At 33.7% G+C, this 7,613-nt stretch overlaps 1 pseudogene; it reads right to left on the bottom strand.

Moving 5' to 3' along the window:
- Positions 1-810: 810 nt before the first annotated feature.
- On the bottom strand, positions 811-6,532 carry LOC145061407 (E3 ubiquitin-protein ligase PRT6-like; annotated as a pseudogene).
- Between the last annotated feature and the right edge of the window lie 1,081 nt (positions 6,533-7,613).

The following is a 7,613-nucleotide window of genomic DNA, read 5'->3' as shown; positions in this document are numbered from 1 at the left end:
GACCACCCACATACTATGTTTTTTAGTCCCAAGTTGTGTAATATTAATGATGTTGTAATTCACAATTGCAAACCTTAAGATCACGTGAAGTTGCCCAATTTCGCAATAATAACTCAAAGGTAGAATTTAGAAACGACCTGCACTTAAACCCATAAGATAAAAAAGAAAGAGAAATAGTGTTTACATATATCATAGTATCAAAAGGAAACAACAATAAAAACGAAAAATGATTTCTCAATTGACATCACTATCAAGAATTGATGAAAGAGGGTACTCCACACTGTATTGCCAACAGGCTTGACACCAACACCTGAAAGCTAGAAAAAATGATAACACAGATAAAAATAAATGTAAGATTTGAGATAGCAGATGCATGAGTATGAAATAACCAATAGATGATAGAATTAGTGAAAATAAATCATGGAAACAAGGAGTTAAAGGGTCTTTCAGCATACCATTTGCAAAAATTGGCCGGTGTTGATCTTTAAGATTCCCTAAAATGGGAAGAACTTGGGAAAGCACACATGAAAGAAGACTCATGAAAGAAGACATGAAAGAAGACTCATAAGGATGTCAAAGAGTTGGATAGAGGACTAACCATCAGAAGTAGCAAAGTCTGCAAGTATTTAAACCATAGCTGGAAGAGCTGAGTTTTGTGCAGACATGTGAAGAAATAGTTCTTCCATCATCTGTGGAAATAAAATCCTTGAACCCATTTGATACTGAAGCATGTCATGCATAAAATGTTTAAGCAAATAATGACAACTTCAAATGTAAATCTAGTAATTTTGGTCCTTATTTGAGGTTTGTATAATGTTTTTGATCTCTCTTCCAAGTATAATGACTATATTTTTGGGACCAAAATTGCAAAAATCAGCAATACTCGGGGACCAAAAAATGTAATTTATCTTGGCATTAAATAAAATTAAGCATTAAATAAACCTGCAGCATGTCTTCCAGCTTGGTGAGCACAATTTACCACACAACAAGCATAATGCAGGTTCATCTTGAACTGCTCCACAGTCAACACACTTCTGTTTTGTGTACCTGAATATTAAAAAAAGGCCCTAATAAATCAGATAAAGATCAAAATCATAGTTTAATTAAGACATTTTTTTAAAAGAATAGTAAGAACATTTGTAAGAGATCTTGATAGAGGTAAGGCAAAACCAACAACTTAAATGGGACAACAAGGGTTTTGTACAAAACCCCTACTTCAAATTCTCTAGCAAAATGATGCAACCATTTTAAAACCAAAGAACGTGACACCTCATCATTAACAATGTTCTCTAATGTTGGAATCTTGAACATCATCTCCAACTCTTCAATTTCAACAAACTCTTCAGCAAAACCATAAGCAAAATCCATTCTATCTTCAAATGATTGTGATGATCTATGGACCCCACTAAACGGTGCTAAACTTGAAGAGTTCATTAATTTCCATAACAGTGCACACCTTCTTAAGAATGGAAAGCTCAAGCTACGAATTGTCTCCTTAATATCATGAGAACTATCAATATATATGGAAACAAAATATTGACGTATCAACACATGTTCACCCATGAATTTGTATATGTCTGTGATGAGAGATTCATGGTAACTGAAATCATCCATAGCATATTCGTTTTTTCCAAAGTATGTTATTACAGCCTGTAAGATAGAATTAACAAAAGAAAACAGATGACTTACACCAAAGGATAAATAGATTAAAGAAACTAGAAAGAGTAAAATATATTTGTCTATATTGATAAGAAGGATAAAGTCGGTTTACAATTTACACAAAAAGAAGAGAATTTATATGAACCTGAGTAATGGAGACAACATAGCACATATGAACAAGTGGCAAGAATGATTTGTCAGAGGACATAAATGGGACTGGAAGACAGAAGAGGATCCACATTAAAGTTGAAAAAGGATCAGATGCAAGGACAGGATTGGATGCCATTGTCCAAAACTGTACATCAGGGAATCGTATGCCCATGTCAGCATTTTCCAATATGCTCATCATATTATCTGAAAACAAAAGAAAACAATATCAACAAAATCAATTTCACAAAAAACATGCAAACTCATTAAATTAAAAGTAATAACATACCTTCAACTCTGTTTGTATGACCAGGTAGTTCATTTAGAGTATCAGCATGTATAGACTTAGCAAACTGTTGAATACACCTTAATCTTAAAAGAACATCAAGAGAATTTTGGGCACGGATGCTATGGACAATTTTCAGCAACAATGACAAAATGAAGCCACTAGAAGATCTTAATTCCTCATACAATGAACTAATGCTATAATTGGTGGCATGTGAAGTTTTTTCAGATCTTGCAGCAATTTCTGTAGACACAAGGGAATACTTAAGTGTGTCCCACATGATCATTGAGTCGCTTAATCAACTTGATCCTAAGATTTTATCATTTCCTGGAAAATACATTTCGTGTAGTAAATGAACCACATATTCAAGAGTCGCATCTGTTCCTCCTTTGTGTTTTACTGGAAAAGATTTAAGGAGTTCGTTCCTTCTAGAAACATCTGCAGAAGCTTGTAAAAGAGAAAGGGATTGTTTAAGAAGAAGGAGATGTTCAGATGATTCGTAGTTAGCAGGATCCATGGGGGACAGATTTGGAATTTTGGAAGATGCTACACTCTCCTTCATTATCATTCCTTCTCTAGGCAAATCAGGTAGTATAGAATATGCAAGGCCCTGACAAACAGGACATAAAAACTCCCCCTGGACATCAAAAAACAAAAATATAAGAAAAAAATTATGAATTATTTGCATCAATATCTACAATGGACTTTAACAAAATGCACCTGATCTGGATCCACAATATGTCCTCCTTCAAAATCAATCCTTTGTGTGTATCTACAGACAATTTATCCCACATCTTAGGTGATCCCAAAATATATATACAATGTTTTGGTCATGTACATTTCTGATAAGGGCAAAATAGTCATTTTACATTGGTCATGGACCAAAACCAAATCACATTGATAGCCCAACCGGAAACTTTCTTTCAGGGACGAAACTTGCAATTTACCCTTGTTAATTTTATAAAAGATAATGAGAGATAAGGGTAAAATAGTCATTTTTACCTTTCCTTCAGCGAGCGTAGATAACGATCAAGGCAACCTTGATGAACAGCATGGCCACAAGAAATAACATAAATGCCATTACAATCCGAAGGCCCAAATCCATCATATGGCAACCATGAAGTAACTGAAGCACCTATCTGAGCCTTACCACTAGGCGACCCAACATTTTCTGATGAAGATGATGATGATGATGATGATGGATTATTTACAACTTCATGAGAGAGAGAAGCAATGTACTTTCCAAGCAAAAGAGCTTCATTATATCATAACTACTGTATGAATTACTTCCAGGAATCGAAAAATCCAACTCATCAATCAAAACATCTGATTCACCCGGATTATTTTCCATAACATCCAAAATGAGTGTGTACATATCTTCTTCAAATGCATCACCCGACGCTGAAGTTGTGGTTGGTTGACTTTGACTACTATCATGTGCTGTTTGAGGAGGAATATTTATATTGTTCAGAGAAGGAAATCGGGTTTTTATAAACTCTAGAAAAGCATCAACCTCTCTTGGTTAACCAGTGGATGCAAATTCATTAATTGCAGTCTGAATTACTTCCATTAACTGGGAATTTAATGTTTCAGATGATTTAATAGTCAATGCGTCCTCATTGACTTGTTCTTTTCCAGATCTTTGAGCTTCTTTTTCCCATGATGGGGGACCTTTGTCAAGTAAACTCACAAGCCTGGATTTCTTGTATCAGGAAATCAGATATGAAGTCAGTCCATGGTCAAATAGTCAAAGAGCCAAATGTAATATAAAACGACAGTAGATTACCAACCTGGAGAAGAATTAGAAAAGAGACAGGAGTTTCGGAGTTTGCATCTTGACAAAGAGAGTAGACTACTTGTACTTCAGAATCATTTGTGACATCAGGAAGACTTTCTTTAGGGTCATTTGTGTCATCTAAGCTAGTGTCTTCTGTCATATTCTCCATGAACTTTGACTGCTGAGCCTTCATCTTTTTCTGTATGTAGCATAACAAAATTCAAAATTAAGAAGGGTAGCAAAAATCTCTTTTATTTTCTAAGGGCATCTCCAATCCAAAACCATTTGTTACACCAAAATGGTGTTATCAAAATTTGGTGTAAAAGTTTCCTTCGAGCAAATTGATCCTTCAACTTTAAAATTATGCATTTTTAGTTTATTATTTGTATGATAATATTATTTATGTAAATATTTGTTACTTGTGACGTTATATTATGAATTTGATTGATATAACCATTTGTTACACCAAAATGGTGTTATCAAAATTTGGTGTAAAAGTTTCCTTCGAGCAAATTGATCCTTTAACTTTAAAATTATGCATTTTTAGTTTATTATTTGTATGATAATATTATTTATGTAAATATTTGTTACTTGTGACGTTATATTATGAATTTGATTGATATAACCTATTATATGTATTAATTCAACTTTCATATTTCAAACTTATTTAAAAATGCAGTACTTCCTAATAATTTAAAACAAAATACATATTTAAATAGAACACATAACTGAAGCTCATTTCAGTCCACAAAATGCTTTAACTAATTGATCATTTGTGGGGAAACCATTCCAACGCATAAATGTTCAATATTTTTTTAAACATATGTCTACTATTTTCAAAACGCATGTGTAACATTTATTTTAATGTGTGTTGAATATATTTATTTCAAAATACAAGTGTAATTATATATGAATAATTTATTTTTGTTATAACTTGTCTAATAATGTAATTTAAGAAGTTACTGTAACAAATAAAATATGGATGAAATTTGTATAAAGCTAATAGATACAATGTTTTTCTTAAATCTAAAAAAGCTGGAAAACTTTGGCTGACCATTATAGCAGCTTGTCTCTCACGTGCTTTTGCCTTTCTTTTTTCACTATCAGAAACAGGTGCACTGTTGTTACTCACATCACTAGAATAAGATAACTGATTAACAACTTCAGGCGCCAACATTTGCAGTTTTGTTAAACATCTAACATCCAACTCAGCAAACTTCTGAAGAAGATTCTTAATCAAAGAACAAAGGTCAAACCCACCAGACTCCACATAGTTATAAGCATTTTCCTTCTTATTTATCCTCATTAGCGACACAAGAAGTGACAACAAGCTTTGATCATCATATCCATCATTCAACCCTGTAGATATTTCTTCAGCAGCAAAGACTAAAAGGGGAATAGAATTATCAAAACCACCAGATTGTGACTCGATCTGTGCTTGAGAAATGTCTAATGCTAGTGACAGCAAGTGCAATGCTGTTATAAGAACAACATCTGGCGCACGCGATGCTATTAATTTATCTGTATAAAGCGCGTAGAAAAGAATAGATCGGATGATTTGAAGAACTGTTTTACATGTGGCTACTTTAGCTAACCCACTAAGAGGAGGATAGATTTTTGTCCATTTTGGGAGCTGATTCATCAATGCAGACACACTACAAAAACGCAAGTATCTTTCTTCTGCAACTTGCAAGTCTCGTGAGTTCCACCGAGGATGATACAAATCCAACTCTTTCCAGTATTCCAACTATAGTTTCTACATACCCTAACACAAATGTCATTATCGTAATTTTAGTAACGGAAAGGAATTTAACTTCACATTGATTAAAAAAAAAAGACTCATCCCATTACCTGTTTGATTCCAGATGGATACGAGTACTCAACTACAGTTTCCAAAATTTGTTGAAATTGTTCAACTTTGGAAAGGTCACGAGGAAGCGATTTTACCAGTTGACTATGAGTAGCATTTCCAGTTCATAGCTTATAGATTAACTCACGTTGTAGACATTGAGTTGTAGTTAATCCACAAAATCGCCTTTCTTTTACTATCTGTATAATAAGATTTAGCATTTCTTGTACCAAAACCGCTTCATACCTGAAAATATCATAAATATCATTGTTACATTACTTATTGTTAGTCTCACTGATTAGATATTAGCTTTGGTGATGACATTAGAAAAAAATCCAGACTCTCGATAACCGAGCCAGTCGGTTTAAAAAGGTTTTTCAAGTGTTGTGGTCGGTTTTACCTAGTCAGTTTATAAAGAAGCTTTTGCTGACATGGCACCAAAATCTTTAACATAATTATCATAAAGATTCTATAAATACATGTTCATTCCTTATGAAGGGAATCCGTGCAACAGTCTCTCAATTTGTTAAACAAAAAAATCTGTTATAGCCTTTTGTGTGAGAATAAGTAAAAATTCATCACTGATTTGAGCTTTCCTTCTAGATTAGATTTTTTGTGAATTTTCCTTTCAAAACAGAAAATTACTTTCCATATTGATCCTGTCGATTTAGGACAACAATGAATCTATTCCAATTGTTCATCAACACCTATGCATAACAATAACATGTTCTCCCACACAAAGAGAAAGTTTTAGGAAGGGTACGTACTCGCTAGATCTTTCCAAATTTAAGGAAGGATTCGTAGTTAGCAGCATCCATGGGGGACAAATTTGGAATTTTGGAAGATGCTACACTCTCCTTCATTATCATTCCTTCTCTAGGCAAATCAGGTAGTACAGAATTTGCAAGGCCCCGACAAACAGGACATAAAAACTCCCCAAGGACATCAAACAACAAAAATATAAGAAAAAAATTATGAATTATTCGCATCAAAATATACACTGGACTTTGATTTGTTTTTTTCGTATTACCAAATTTGCACAGTCAAGGGCATTTCAAACTTTGATTTTTTCATATTAACAAAAGTTGTTGGTTTGCTATCACACCACAAGCACAGAATTACAAATTGTAAAAATATATTGTAACACAGTAGTGTTTAAGTATCTTATTGTAACGCCTGCAGATCCGGGCTAGTCAATTTAGAGGCAATAGGGGTCGAAAACGACTTTTCGACAAAAAGATTATTTAGAATAAATAATCTTAACCAAGTTGTAGAATATGTCACAGGGTTTCCGTACATATAAAGAACGCCGAAATCCGAGTTATAACGAAGAAGTTATGACCCGTCGAAGTTTCGCGTCGGAACCGGCACAGCGTCGGGAAGCGTAAATAGTAAATTTATGATAGAGCGAGATTTAGATTTAGCGCTCTAAACAAAAGTCGTAGAATATGTTAAACTAAGAACTTCGATAAAAAGAACACCCAAATCTGACTTCGTATGAAGAAGTTACGATTTTTCGAAGTTTCGGATTAGCAATGTACAGTCCGAAATTCGAATATTAGATCGAGCGATTTTTAGCCGACACAACCTAAACGAGAATTGAAGATCTCATTATTAGTAGCGTAACAATAAAAAGACAGACGAAAATGGACATCAGATGAAGAAGTTATGAGATTTTAACGGACCAATCCTGTCCCGACCTGTTAAAAATATAACTTTAAAAATAAAGTCAAAATTAGCCGATGGAGTCTAAATGAAAGTTGTAGAGTACGTCTCCACCTACGCGTGGATATAAATAACGTCAAAAACGGAGTTCGTATGAACGAGTTACAAATTATAATAGCATATTTACGTATTAAAATAAAGTATAAATCATATATACGTACACATATATA

The sequence above is a fragment of the Lactuca serriola genome, chromosome 1 (genome assembly GCF_051521515.1).
Source record: "Lactuca serriola cultivar US96UC23 chromosome 1, Lser_US96UC23_V15, whole genome shotgun sequence".
In the NCBI taxonomy this organism is placed as follows: Eukaryota; Viridiplantae; Streptophyta; class Magnoliopsida; order Asterales; family Asteraceae; genus Lactuca; species Lactuca serriola.
The sequence above is the reverse complement of the archived record's forward strand: the minus strand, read 5'-3'. Positions and strand labels throughout refer to the sequence as shown.